Source organism: Phalangium opilio, unplaced genomic scaffold (genome assembly GCF_054372755.1).
Source record: "Phalangium opilio isolate 3A_F unplaced genomic scaffold, DU_Popi_V2 ptg000038l_1, whole genome shotgun sequence".
Classification (NCBI taxonomy): domain Eukaryota; kingdom Metazoa; phylum Arthropoda; class Arachnida; order Opiliones; family Phalangiidae; genus Phalangium; species Phalangium opilio.
Genome location: NW_028324161.1, coordinates 793,720 through 805,000, shown reverse-complemented (window position 1 = coordinate 805,000; position 11,281 = coordinate 793,720). Strand labels below are relative to the sequence as shown.

At 42.9% G+C, this 11,281-nt stretch overlaps 27 non-coding genes across 27 annotated transcripts; all 27 read right to left on the bottom strand.

Annotated features, from left to right (window-relative positions):
• Window positions 1–31: 31 nt before the first annotated feature.
• Window positions 32–104, bottom strand: TRNAF-GAA (transfer RNA phenylalanine (anticodon GAA)). Its single transcript has one exon. It is a non-coding gene; the product is annotated as a tRNA-Phe (tRNA).
• Window positions 105–180: 76 nt separating this feature from the next.
• On the bottom strand, window positions 181–253 carry TRNAF-GAA (transfer RNA phenylalanine (anticodon GAA)). The gene has a single exon. It is a non-coding gene; the product is annotated as a tRNA-Phe (tRNA).
• Window positions 254–1,385: 1,132 nt separating this feature from the next.
• On the bottom strand, window positions 1,386–1,458 carry TRNAI-GAU (transfer RNA isoleucine (anticodon GAU)). The gene has a single exon. It is a non-coding gene; the product is annotated as a tRNA-Ile (tRNA).
• A 77-nt stretch (window positions 1,459–1,535) lies between these two features.
• Window positions 1,536–1,608, bottom strand: TRNAF-GAA (transfer RNA phenylalanine (anticodon GAA)). The gene has a single exon. It is a non-coding gene; the product is annotated as a tRNA-Phe (tRNA).
• A 528-nt stretch (window positions 1,609–2,136) lies between these two features.
• On the bottom strand, window positions 2,137–2,209 carry TRNAF-GAA (transfer RNA phenylalanine (anticodon GAA)). Its single transcript has one exon. It is a non-coding gene; the product is annotated as a tRNA-Phe (tRNA).
• A 228-nt stretch (window positions 2,210–2,437) lies between these two features.
• Window positions 2,438–2,510, bottom strand: TRNAF-GAA (transfer RNA phenylalanine (anticodon GAA)). Its single transcript has one exon. It is a non-coding gene; the product is annotated as a tRNA-Phe (tRNA).
• A 228-nt stretch (window positions 2,511–2,738) lies between these two features.
• TRNAF-GAA (transfer RNA phenylalanine (anticodon GAA)) lies at window positions 2,739–2,811 on the bottom strand. Its single transcript has one exon. It is a non-coding gene; the product is annotated as a tRNA-Phe (tRNA).
• An 829-nt stretch (window positions 2,812–3,640) lies between these two features.
• On the bottom strand, window positions 3,641–3,713 carry TRNAF-GAA (transfer RNA phenylalanine (anticodon GAA)). The gene has a single exon. It is a non-coding gene; the product is annotated as a tRNA-Phe (tRNA).
• Window positions 3,714–3,942: 229 nt separating this feature from the next.
• On the bottom strand, window positions 3,943–4,015 carry TRNAF-GAA (transfer RNA phenylalanine (anticodon GAA)). The gene has a single exon. It is a non-coding gene; the product is annotated as a tRNA-Phe (tRNA).
• A 77-nt stretch (window positions 4,016–4,092) lies between these two features.
• On the bottom strand, window positions 4,093–4,165 carry TRNAF-GAA (transfer RNA phenylalanine (anticodon GAA)). The gene has a single exon. It is a non-coding gene; the product is annotated as a tRNA-Phe (tRNA).
• A 228-nt stretch (window positions 4,166–4,393) lies between these two features.
• TRNAF-GAA (transfer RNA phenylalanine (anticodon GAA)) lies at window positions 4,394–4,466 on the bottom strand. Its single transcript has one exon. It is a non-coding gene; the product is annotated as a tRNA-Phe (tRNA).
• A 77-nt stretch (window positions 4,467–4,543) lies between these two features.
• Window positions 4,544–4,616, bottom strand: TRNAF-GAA (transfer RNA phenylalanine (anticodon GAA)). Its single transcript has one exon. It is a non-coding gene; the product is annotated as a tRNA-Phe (tRNA).
• A 1,132-nt stretch (window positions 4,617–5,748) lies between these two features.
• On the bottom strand, window positions 5,749–5,821 carry TRNAF-GAA (transfer RNA phenylalanine (anticodon GAA)). Its single transcript has one exon. It is a non-coding gene; the product is annotated as a tRNA-Phe (tRNA).
• A 77-nt stretch (window positions 5,822–5,898) lies between these two features.
• On the bottom strand, window positions 5,899–5,971 carry TRNAF-GAA (transfer RNA phenylalanine (anticodon GAA)). Its single transcript has one exon. It is a non-coding gene; the product is annotated as a tRNA-Phe (tRNA).
• A 78-nt stretch (window positions 5,972–6,049) lies between these two features.
• TRNAF-GAA (transfer RNA phenylalanine (anticodon GAA)) lies at window positions 6,050–6,122 on the bottom strand. The gene has a single exon. It is a non-coding gene; the product is annotated as a tRNA-Phe (tRNA).
• A 77-nt stretch (window positions 6,123–6,199) lies between these two features.
• On the bottom strand, window positions 6,200–6,272 carry TRNAF-GAA (transfer RNA phenylalanine (anticodon GAA)). Its single transcript has one exon. It is a non-coding gene; the product is annotated as a tRNA-Phe (tRNA).
• Window positions 6,273–6,500: 228 nt separating this feature from the next.
• Window positions 6,501–6,573, bottom strand: TRNAF-GAA (transfer RNA phenylalanine (anticodon GAA)). Its single transcript has one exon. It is a non-coding gene; the product is annotated as a tRNA-Phe (tRNA).
• An 829-nt stretch (window positions 6,574–7,402) lies between these two features.
• On the bottom strand, window positions 7,403–7,475 carry TRNAF-GAA (transfer RNA phenylalanine (anticodon GAA)). Its single transcript has one exon. It is a non-coding gene; the product is annotated as a tRNA-Phe (tRNA).
• A 229-nt stretch (window positions 7,476–7,704) lies between these two features.
• TRNAF-GAA (transfer RNA phenylalanine (anticodon GAA)) lies at window positions 7,705–7,777 on the bottom strand. Its single transcript has one exon. It is a non-coding gene; the product is annotated as a tRNA-Phe (tRNA).
• A 77-nt stretch (window positions 7,778–7,854) lies between these two features.
• Window positions 7,855–7,927, bottom strand: TRNAF-GAA (transfer RNA phenylalanine (anticodon GAA)). Its single transcript has one exon. It is a non-coding gene; the product is annotated as a tRNA-Phe (tRNA).
• A 228-nt stretch (window positions 7,928–8,155) lies between these two features.
• Window positions 8,156–8,228, bottom strand: TRNAF-GAA (transfer RNA phenylalanine (anticodon GAA)). The gene has a single exon. It is a non-coding gene; the product is annotated as a tRNA-Phe (tRNA).
• A 77-nt stretch (window positions 8,229–8,305) lies between these two features.
• TRNAF-GAA (transfer RNA phenylalanine (anticodon GAA)) lies at window positions 8,306–8,378 on the bottom strand. Its single transcript has one exon. It is a non-coding gene; the product is annotated as a tRNA-Phe (tRNA).
• Window positions 8,379–9,510: 1,132 nt separating this feature from the next.
• On the bottom strand, window positions 9,511–9,583 carry TRNAF-GAA (transfer RNA phenylalanine (anticodon GAA)). Its single transcript has one exon. It is a non-coding gene; the product is annotated as a tRNA-Phe (tRNA).
• Window positions 9,584–9,660: 77 nt separating this feature from the next.
• TRNAF-GAA (transfer RNA phenylalanine (anticodon GAA)) lies at window positions 9,661–9,733 on the bottom strand. Its single transcript has one exon. It is a non-coding gene; the product is annotated as a tRNA-Phe (tRNA).
• Window positions 9,734–9,811: 78 nt separating this feature from the next.
• TRNAF-GAA (transfer RNA phenylalanine (anticodon GAA)) lies at window positions 9,812–9,884 on the bottom strand. The gene has a single exon. It is a non-coding gene; the product is annotated as a tRNA-Phe (tRNA).
• A 77-nt stretch (window positions 9,885–9,961) lies between these two features.
• Window positions 9,962–10,034, bottom strand: TRNAF-GAA (transfer RNA phenylalanine (anticodon GAA)). The gene has a single exon. It is a non-coding gene; the product is annotated as a tRNA-Phe (tRNA).
• A 1,131-nt stretch (window positions 10,035–11,165) lies between these two features.
• On the bottom strand, window positions 11,166–11,238 carry TRNAF-GAA (transfer RNA phenylalanine (anticodon GAA)). Its single transcript has one exon. It is a non-coding gene; the product is annotated as a tRNA-Phe (tRNA).
• Window positions 11,239–11,281: the final 43 nt, after the last annotated feature.

Sequence of the window (11,281 nt, the reverse complement as noted above, 5' to 3'; positions counted from 1 at the left end):
TTAAGATACACGACCCAAAAAGATTTCATATTGCCGAAACCCGGGATCGAACCAGGGACCTTTAGATCTTCAGTCTAACGCTCTCCCAACTGAGCTATTTCGGCTCTTTTTCATACAACCAGGAAACTTTCCTTTGGAAATAATTTACTTTAAGATACACGATCCAAAAAGATTTCATATTGCCGAAACCCGGGATCGAACCAGGGACCTTTAGATCTTCAGTCTAACGCTCTCCCAACTGAGCTATTTCGGCTCTTTTTCACGCAACCAGGGAAACTTTGCATAGGAAAACAGTTTACTTTAATGTATACGACCCAAAAGCCTTTCTTGTTGCCGAAACCCGGGATCGAACCAGGGAACTTTAAGTCTTCAGTCTAACGCTCTCCCAACTGAGCTATTTCGGCTCTTTTTCACGCAACCAGGGAAACTTTAATTTGGAAATAATTTACTTTAAGATATACGATCCAAAAAGATTTCATATTGCCGAAAGCCGGGAACGAACCAGGGACCTTTAAGTCTTCAGTCTAACGCTCTCCCAACTGAGCTATTTCGGCTCTTTTTCACGCAACCAGGGAAACTTTAATTTGGAAATAATTTACTTTAAGATACACGACCCAAAAAGATTTCATATTGCCAAAACCCGGGATCGAACCAGGGACCTTTAGTTCTTCAGTCTAACGCTCTCCCAACGGAGCTATTACGGCTCTCTTTCGTCCAAACAGGGAAACTTTCCTGAAGCAAATAATTTACTTTAAGATACACGATCCAAAAAGATTTCATATTGCCAAAACCCGGGATCGAACCAGGGACCTTTAGATCTTCAGTCTAACGCTCTCCCAACGGAGCTATTGCGGCTCTCTTTCGTCCAAACAGGGAAACTTTCCTGAAGCAAATAATTTACTTTAAGATACACGATCCAAAAAGATTTCATATTGCCGAAACCCGGGAACGAACCAGGGACCTTTAAGTTTTCAGTCTAACGCTCTCCCAACTGAGTTATTTCGGCTCTTTTTCATGCAACCAGGGAAACTTTCCTTTGGAAATAATTTACTTTAAGTTACACGACCCAAAAAGATTTCATATTCCCGAAACCCGGGATCGAACCAGGGACCTTTAGATCTTCAGTCTAACGCTCTCCCAACTGAGCTATTTCGGCTCTCTTTCGTCCAAACAGGGAAACTTTACTGAAGCAAATAATTTACTTTAAGATACACGATCCAAAAAGATTTCATATTGCCGAAACCCGGGAACGAACCAGGGACCTTTAAGTCTTCAGTCTAACGCTCTCCCAACTGAGCTATTTCGGCTCTTTTTCACGCAACCAGGGAAACTTTGCATAGGAAAACAGTTTACTTGAATAAATACGACCCAATAGCCTTCCTTGTTGACGAAACCCGAGCTCGAACCAGGGACCTTTAGAACATCAGTCTAACGCTCTCCCAACTGAGCTATTTCGGCTCTTTTTCATGCAACCAGGGAAACTTTCCTTTGGAAATAATTTACTTTAAGATACACGACCCAAAAAGATTTCATATTGCCGAAACCCGGGATCGAACCAGGGACCTTTAGATCTTCAGTCTAACGCTCTCCCAACTGAGCTATTTCGGCTCTTTTTCACGCAACCATAGAAACTTTGCATAGGAAAACAGTTTACTATAATGTCTACGACCCAATAGCCTTTCTTGTTGCCGAAGCCCGGGATTGAACCAGGGACCTTTAGAACTTCAGTCTAACGCTCTCCCAACTGAGCTATTTCGGCTCTTTTTCATGCAACCAGGAAACTTTACAGAAGCAAATAATTTACTTAAAGATACACGTCCCAAAAACCACTCGTGTTGCCGAAACCCGGGATCGAACCCGGGACCTTTAGATGTTCAGTCTAAAGCTCTCCCAACTGAGCTATTTCGGCTCTTTTTCACGCAACCAGGGAAACTTTGCATAGGAAAACAGTTTACTTGAATGTATACGACCCAAAAGCCTTTCTTGTTGCCGAAAACCGGGCTCGAACCAGGGACCTTTAGAAATTCAGTCTAACGCTCTCCCATCTGAGCTATTTCGGCTCTTTTTCATGCAACCAGGAAACTTTCCTTTGGAAATAATTTACTTTAAGATACACGATTCAAAAAGATTTCATATTGCCGAAACCCGGGATCGAACCAGGGACCTTTAGATCTTCAGTCTAACGCTCTCCCAACTGAGCTATTTCGGCTCTTTTTCACGCAACCAGGGAAACTTTGCATAGGAAAACAGTTTACTTTAATGTCTACGACCCAATAGCCTTCCTTGTTGACGAAACCCGAGCTCGAACCAGGGACCTTTAGAACTTCAGTCTAACGCTCTCCCAACTGAGCTATTTCGGCTCTTTTTCATGCAACCAGGGAAACTTTCCTTTGGAAATAATTTACTTTAAGATACACGACCCAAAAAGATTTCATATTGCCGAAACCCGGGATCGAACCAGGGACCTTTAGATCTTCAGTCTAACGCTCTCCCAACTGAGCTATTTCGGCTCTTTTTCACGCAACCAGGGAAACTTTGCATAGGAAAACAGTTTACTATAATGTCTACGACCCAATAGCCTTTCTTGTTGCCGAAGCCCGGGATTGAACCAGGGACCTTTAGAACTTCAGTCTAACGCTCTCCCAACTGAGCTATTTCGGCTCTTTTTCATGCAACCAGGAAACTTTACAGAAGCAAATAACTTACTTAAAGATACACGTCCCAAAAACCACTCGTGTTGCCGAAACCCGGGATCGAACCAGGGACCTTTAGATCTTCAGTCTAACGCTCTCCCAACTGAGCTATTTCGGCTCTTTTTCACGCAACCAGGGAAACTTTGCATAGGAAAACAGTTTACTTTAATGTCTACGACCCAAAGCCTTTCTTGTTGCCGAAACCCGGGATCGAACCAGGGACCTTTAGATCTTCAGTCTAACGCTCTCCCAACTGAGCTTATTCGGCTCTTTTTCCTGCAACCAGGGAAACTTTGCATAGGAAAACAGTTTACTTTAATGTATACGACCCAAAAGCCTTTCTTGTTGCCGAAACCCGGGATCGAACCAGGGACCTTTAAGTCTTCAGTCTAACGCTCTCCCAACTGAGCTATTTCGGCTCTTTTTCACGCAACCAGGGAAACTTTAATTTGGAAATAATTTACTTTAAGATACACGATCCAAAAAGATTTCATATTGCCGAAACCCGGGAACGAACCAGGGACCTTTAAGTCTTCAGTCTAACGCTCTCCCAACTGAGCTATTTCGGCTCTTTTTCACGCAACCAGGGAAACTTTAATTTGGAAATAATTTACTTTAAGATACACGACCCAAAAAGATTTCATATTGCCAAAACCCGGGATCGAACCAGGGACCTTTAGATCTTCAGTCTAACGCTCTCCCAACGGAGCTATTACGGCTCTCTTTCGTCCAAACAGGGAAACTTTCCTGAAGCAAATAATTTACTTTAAGATACACGATCCAAAAAGATTTCATATTGCCGATACCCGGGAACGAACCAGGGACCTTTAAGTCTTCAGTCTAACGCTCTCCCAACTGAGTTATTTCGGCTCTTTTTCATGCAACCAGGGAAACTTTCCTTTGGAAATAATTTACTTTAAGTTACACGACCCAAAAAGATTTCATATTGCCGAAACCCGGGATCGAACCAGGAACCTTTAGATCTTCAGTCTAACGCTCTCCCAACTGAGCTATTTCGGCTCTCTTTCGTCCAAACAGGGAAACTTTACTTAAGCAAATAATTTACTTTAAGATACACGATCCAAAAAGATTTCATATTGCCGAAACCCGGGAACGAACCAGGGACCTTTAAGTCTTCAGTCTAACGCTCTCCCAACTGAGCTATTTCGGCTCTTTTTCACGCAACCAGGGAAACTTTGCATAGGAAAACAGTTTACTTGAATGTATACGACCCAAAAGCCTTCTTTGTTGCCGAAACCCGGGCTCGAACCAGGGACCTTTAGAACTTCAGTCTAACGCTCTCCCAACTGAGCTATTTCGGCTCTTTTTCATGCAACCAGGGAAACTTTCCTTTGGAAATAATTTACTTTAAGATACACGACCCAAAAAGATTTCATATTGCCGAAACCCGGGATCGAACCAGGGACCTTTAGATCTTCAGTCTAACGCTCTCCCAACTGAGCTATTTCGGCTCTTTTTCACGCCACCAGGGAAACTTTCATTTGGAAATAATTTACTTTAAGATACACGATCCAAAAAGATTTCATATTGCCGAAACCCGGGAACGAACCAGGGACCTTTAAGTCTTCAGTCTAACGCTCTCCCAACTGAGCTATTTCGGCTCTTTTTCACGCAACCAGGGAAACTTTGCATAGGAAAACAGTTTACTTGAATGTATACGACCCAAAAGCCTTCTTTGTTGCCGAAACCCGGGCTCGAACCAGGGACCTTTAGAACTTCAGTCTAACGCTCTCCCAACTGAGCTATTTCGGCTCTTTTTCATGCAACCAGGGAAACTTTCCTTTGGAAATAATTTACTTTAAGATACACGACCCAAAAAGATTTCATATTGCCGAAACCCGGGATCGAACCAGGGACCTTTAGATCTTCAGTCTAACGCTCTCCCAACTGAGCTATTTCGGCTCTTTTTCACGCAACCAGGGAAACTTTGCATAGGAAAACAGTTTACTTTAATGTATACGACCCAAAAGCCTTTCTTGTTGCCGAAACCCGGGATCGAACCAGGGAACTTTAAGTCTTCAGTCTAACGCTCTCACAACTGAGCTATTTCGGCTCTTTTTCACGCAACCAGGGAAACTTTAATTTGGAAATAATTTACTTTAAGATATACGATCCAAAAAGATTTCATATTGCCGAAACCCGGGAACGAACCAGGGACCTTTAAGTCTTCAGTCTAACGCTCTCCCAACTGAGCTATTTCGGCTCTTTTTCACGCAACCAGGGAAACTTTAATTTGGAAATAATTTACTTTAAGATACACGACCCAAAAAGATTTCATATTGCCAAAACCCGGGATCGAACCAGGGACCTTTAGTTCTTCAGTCTAACGCTCTCCCAACGGAGCTATCACGGCTCTCTTTCGTCCAAACAGGGAAACTTTCCTGAAGCAAATAATTTACTTTAAGATACACGATCCAAAAAGATTTCATATTGCCAAAACCCGGGATCGAACCAGGGACCTTTAGATCTTCAGTCTAACGCTCTCCCAACGGAGCTATTACGGCTCTCTTTCGTCCAAACAGGGAAACTTTCCTGAAGCAAATAATTTACTTTAAGATACACGATCCAAAAAGATTTCATATTGCCGAAACCCGGGAACGAACCAGGGACCTTTAAGTTTTCAGTCTAACGCTCTCCCAACTGAGTTATTTCGGCTCTTTTTCATGCAACCAGGGAAACTTTCCTTTGGAAATAATTTACTTTAAGTTACACGACCCAAAAAGATTTCATATTCCCGAAACCCGGGATCGAACCAGGGACCTTTAGATCTTCAGTCTAACGCTCTCCCAACTGAGCTATTTCGGCTCTCTGTCGTCCAAACAGGGAAACTTTACTGAAGCAAATAATTTACTTTAAGATACACGATCCAAAAAGATTTCATATTGCCGAAACCCGGGAACGAACCAGGGACCTTTAAGTCTTCAGTCTAACGCTCTCCCAACTGAGCTATTTCGGCTCTTTTTCACGCAACCAGGGAAACTTTGCATAGGAAAACAGTTTACTTGAATGTATACGACCCAAAAGCCTTCCTTGTTGCCGAAACCCGGGCTCGAACCAGGGACCTTTAGAACTTCAGTCTAACGCTCTCCCAACTGAGCTATTTCGGCTCTTTTTCATGCAACCAGGGAAACTTTCCTTTGGAAATAATTTACTTTAAGATACACGACCCAAAAAGATTTCATATTGCCGAAACCCGGGATCGAACCAGGGACCTTTAGATCTTCAGTCTAACGCTCTCCCAACTGAGCAATTTCGGCACTTTTTCACGCAACCAGGGAAACTTTGCATAGGAAAACAGTTTACTATAATGTCTACGACCCAATAGCCTTTCTTGTTGCCGAAACCCGGGATTGAACCAGGGACCTTTAGAACTTCAGTCTAACGCTCTCCCAACTGAGCTATTTCGGCTCTTTTTCATGCAACCAGGGAAACTTTCCTTTGGAAATAATTTACTTTAAGATACACGACCCAAAAAGATTTCATATTGCCGAAACCCGGGATCGAACCAGGGACCTTTAGATCTTCAGTCTAACGCTCTCCCAACTGAGCTATTTCGGCTCTTTTTCACGCAACCAGGGAAACTTTGCATAGGAAAACAGTTTACTATAATGTCTACGACCCAATAGCCTTTCTTGTTGCCGAAGCCCGGGATTGAACCAGGGACCTTTAGAACTTCAGTCTAACGCTCTCCCAACTGAGCTATTTCGGCTCTTTTTCATGCAACCAGGAAACTTTACAGAAGCAAATAACTTACTTAAAGATACACGTCCCAAAAACCACTCGTGTTGCCGAAACCCGGGATCGAACCAGGGACCTTTAGATCTTCAGTCTAACGCTCTCCCAACTGAGCTATTTCGGCTCTTTTTCACGCAACCAGGGAAACTTTGCATAGGAAAACAGTTTACTTTAATGTCTACGACCCAAAGCCTTTCTTGTTGCCGAAACCCGGGATCGAACCAGGGACCTTTAGATCTTCAGTCTAACGCTCTCCCAACTGAGCTTATTCGGCTCTTTTTCCTGCAACCAGGGAAACTTTGCATAGGAAAACAGTTTACTTTAATGTATACGACCCAAAAGCCTTTCTTGTTGCCGAAACCCGGGATCGAACCAGGGACCTTTAAGTCTTCAGTCTAACGCTCTCCCAACTGAGCTATTTCGGCTCTTTTTCACGCAACCAGGGAAACTTTAATTTGGAAATAATTTACTTTAAGATACACGATCCAAAAAGATTTCATATTGCCGAAACCCGGGAACGAACCAGGGACCTTTAAGTCTTCAGTCTAACGCTCTCCCAACTGAGCTATTTCGGCTCTTTTTCACGCAACCAGGGAAACTTTAATTTGGAAATAATTTACTTTAAGATACACGACCCAAAAAGATTTCATATTGCCAAAACCCGGGATCGAACCAGGGACCTTTAGATCTTCAGTCTAACGCTCTCCCAACGGAGCTATTACGGCTCTCTTTCGTCCAAACAGGGAAACTTTCCTGAAGCAAATAATTTACTTTAAGATACACGATCCAAAAAGATTTCATATTGCCGATACCCGGGAACGAACCAGGGACCTTTAAGTCTTCAGTCTAACGCTCTCCCAACTGAGTTATTTCGGCTCTTTTTCATGCAACCAGGGAAACTTTCCTTTGGAAATAATTTACTTTAAGTTACACGACCCAAAAAGATTTCATATTGCCGAAACCCGGGATCGAACCAGGAACCTTTAGATCTTCAGTCTAACGCTCTCCCAACTGAGCTATTTCGGCTCTCTTTCGTCCAAACAGGGAAACTTTACTGAAGCAAATAATTTACTTTAAGATACACGATCCAAAAAGATTTCATATTGCCGAAACCCGGGAACGAACCAGGGACCTTTAAGTCTTCAGTCTAACGCTCTCCCAACTGAGCTATTTCGGCTCTTTTTCACGCAACCAGGGAAACTTTGCATAGGAAAACAGTTTACTTGAATGTATACGACCCAAAAGCCTTCTTTGTTGCCGAAACCCGGGCTCGAACCAGGGACCTTTAGAACTTCAGTCTAACGCTCTCCCAACTGAGCTATTTCGGCTCTTTTTCATGCAACCAGGGAAACTTTCCTTTGGAAATAATTTACTTTAAGATACACGACCCAAAAAGATTTCATATTGCCGAAACCCGGGATCGAACCAGGGACCTTTAGATCTTCAGTCTAACGCTCTCCCAACTGAGCTATTTCGGCTCTTTTTCACGCCACCAGGGAAACTTTCATTTGGAAATAATTTACTTTAAGATACACGATCCAAAAAGATTTCATATTGCCGAAACCCGGGAACGAACCAGGGACCTTTAAGTCTTCAGTCTAACGCTCTCCCAACTGAGCTATTTCGGCTCTTTTTCACGCAACCAGGGAAACTTTGCATAGGAAAACAGTTTACTTGAATGTATACGACCCAAAAGCCTTCTTTGTTGCCGAAACCCGGGCTCGAACCAGGGACCTTTAGAACTTCAGTCTAACGCTCTCCCAACTGAGCTATTTCGGCTCTTTTTCATGCAACCAGGGAAACTTTCCTTTGGAAATAATTTACTTTAAGATACACGACCCAAAAAGATTTCATATTGCCGAAACCCGGGATCGAACCAGGGACCTTTAGATCTTCAGTCTAACGCTCTCCCAACTGAGCTATTTCGGCTCTTTTTCACGCAACCAGGGAAACTTTGCATAGGAAAACAGTTTACTTTAATGTATACGACCCAAAAGCCTTTCTTGTTGCCGAAACCCGGGATCGAACCAGGGAACTTTAAGTCTTCAGTCTAACGCTCTCACAACTGAGCTATTTCGGCTCTTTTTCACGCAACCAGGGAAACTTTAATTTGGAAATAATTTACTTTAAGATATACGATCCAAAAAGATTTCATATTGCCGAAACCCGGGAACGAACCAGGGACCTTTAAGTCTTCAGTCTAACGCTCTCCCAACTGAGCTATTTCGGCTCTTTTTCACGCAACCAGGGAAACTTTAATTTGGAAATAATTTACTTTAAGATACACGACCCAAAAAGATTTCATATTGCCAAAACCCGGGATCGAACCAGGGACCTTTAGTTCTTCAGTCTAACGCTCTCCCAACGGAGCTATCACGGCTCTCTTTCGTCCAAACAGGGAAACTTTCCTGAAGCAAATAATTTACTTTAAGATACACGATCCAAAAAGATTTCATATTGCCAAAACCCGGGATCGAACCAGGGACCTTTAGATCTTCAGTCTAACGCTCTCCCAACGGAGCTATTACGGCTCTCTTTCGTCCAAACAGGGAAACTTTCCTGAAGCAAATAATTTACTTTAAGATACACGATCCAAAAAGATTTCATATTGCCGAAACCCGGGAACGAACCAGGGACCTTTAAGTTTTCAGTCTAACGCTCTCCCAACTGAGTTATTTCGGCTCTTTTTCATGCAACCAGGGAAACTTTCCTTTGGAAATAATTTACTTTAAGTTACACGACCCAAAAAGATTTCATATTCCCGAAACCCGGGATCGAACCAGGGACCTTTAGATCTTCAGTCTAACGCTCTCCCAACTGAGCTATTTCGGCTCTCTGTCGTCCAAACAGGGAAACTTTACTGAAGCAAATAATTTACTTTAAGATACACGATCCAAAAAGATTTCATATTGCCGAAACCCGGGAACGAACCAGGGACCTTTAAGTCTTCAGTCTAACGCTCTCCCAACTGAGCTATTTCGGCTCTTTTTCACGCAACCAGGGAAACTTTGCATAGGAAAACAGTTTACTTGAATGTATACGACCCAAAAGCCTTCCTTGTTGCCGAAACCCGGGCTCGAACCAGGGACCTTTAGAACTTCAGTCTAACGCTCTCCCAACTGAGCTATTTCGGCTCTTTTTCATGCAACCAGGGAAACTTTCCTTTGGAAATAATTTACTTTAAGATACACGACCCAAAAAGATTTCATATTGCCGAAACCCGGGATCGAACCAGGGACCTTTAGATCTTCAGTCTAACGCTCTCCCAACTGAGCAATTTCGGCACTTTTTCACGCAACCAGGGAAACTTTGCATAGGAAAACAGTTTACTATAATGTCTACGACCCAATAGCCTTTCTTGTTGCCGAAACCCGGGATTGAACCAGGGACCTTTAGAACTTCAGTCTAACGCTCTCCCAACTGAGCTATTTCGGCTCTTTTTCATGCAACCAGGAAACTTTACTGAAGCAAATAATTTACTTAAAGATACACGTCCCAAAAACCACTCGTGTTGCCGAAACCCGGGATCGAACCAGGGACCTTTAGATGTTCAGTCTAACGCTCTCCCAACTGAGCTATTTCGGCTCTTTTTCACGCAACCAGGGAAACTTTAATTTGGAAATAATTTACTTTAAGATACACGATCCAAAAAGATTTCATATTGCCGAAACCCGGGAACGAACCAGGGACCTTTAAGTCTTCAGTCTAACGCTCTCCCAACTGAGCTATTTCGGCTCTTTTTCACGCAACCAGGGAAACTTTAATTTGGAAATAATTTACTTTAAGATACACGACCCAAAAAGATTTCATATTGCCAAAACCCGGGATCGAACCAGGGACCTTTAGATCTTCAGTCTAACGCTCTCCCAACGGAGCTATTACGGCTCTCTTTCGTCCAAACAGGGAAACTTTCCTGAAGCAAATAATTTACTTTAAGATACACGATCCAAAAAGATTTCATATTGCCGAAACCCGGGAACGAACCAGGGACCTTTAAGTCTTCAGTCTAACGCTCTCCCAACTGAGCTATTTCGGCTCTTTTTCATGCGAACATGGAAACTTTACTGAAGCAAATAATTTACTTAAAGATACACGACCCAAAAACCACTCGTGTTGCCGAAACCCGGGATCGAACCAGGGACCTTTAGATCTTCAGTTCAACGCTCTCCCAAATGAGCTATTTCGGCTCTTTTTCACGCAACCAGGGAAACTTTGCATAGGAAAACAGTTTACTTGAATGTATACGACCCAAAAGCCTTTCTTGTTGCCGAAACCCGGGCTCGAACCAGGGACCTTTAGAACTTCAGTCTAACGCTCTCCCAACTGAGCTATTTCGGTTCTTTTTCATGCAACCAGGGAAACTTTAATTTGGAAATAATTTACTTTAAGATACACGACCGAAAAAGATTTCATATTGCCGAAACCCGGGATCGAACCAGGGACCTTTAGATCTTCAGTCTAACGCTCTCCCAACTGAGCTAATTTGGATCTTTTACCTGCAACCAGGGAAACTTTGCATAGGAAAACAGTTTACTTTAATGTATATGACCCAAAAGCCTTTCTTGTTGCCGAAACCCGGGATCGAACCAGGGACCTTTAGAACTTCAGTCTAACGCTCTCCCAACTGAGTTATTTCGGCTCTTTTTCATGCAACCAGGGAAACTTTAATTTGGAAATAATTTACTTTAAGATACACGAACCAAAAAGATGTCATATTGCCGAAACCCGGGTTCGAACCAGGGACCTTTAGATCTTCAGTCTAACGCTCTCCCAACTGAGCTATTTCGGCTCTTTTTCACGCAACCAGGGAAACTTTGCATAGGAAAACAGTT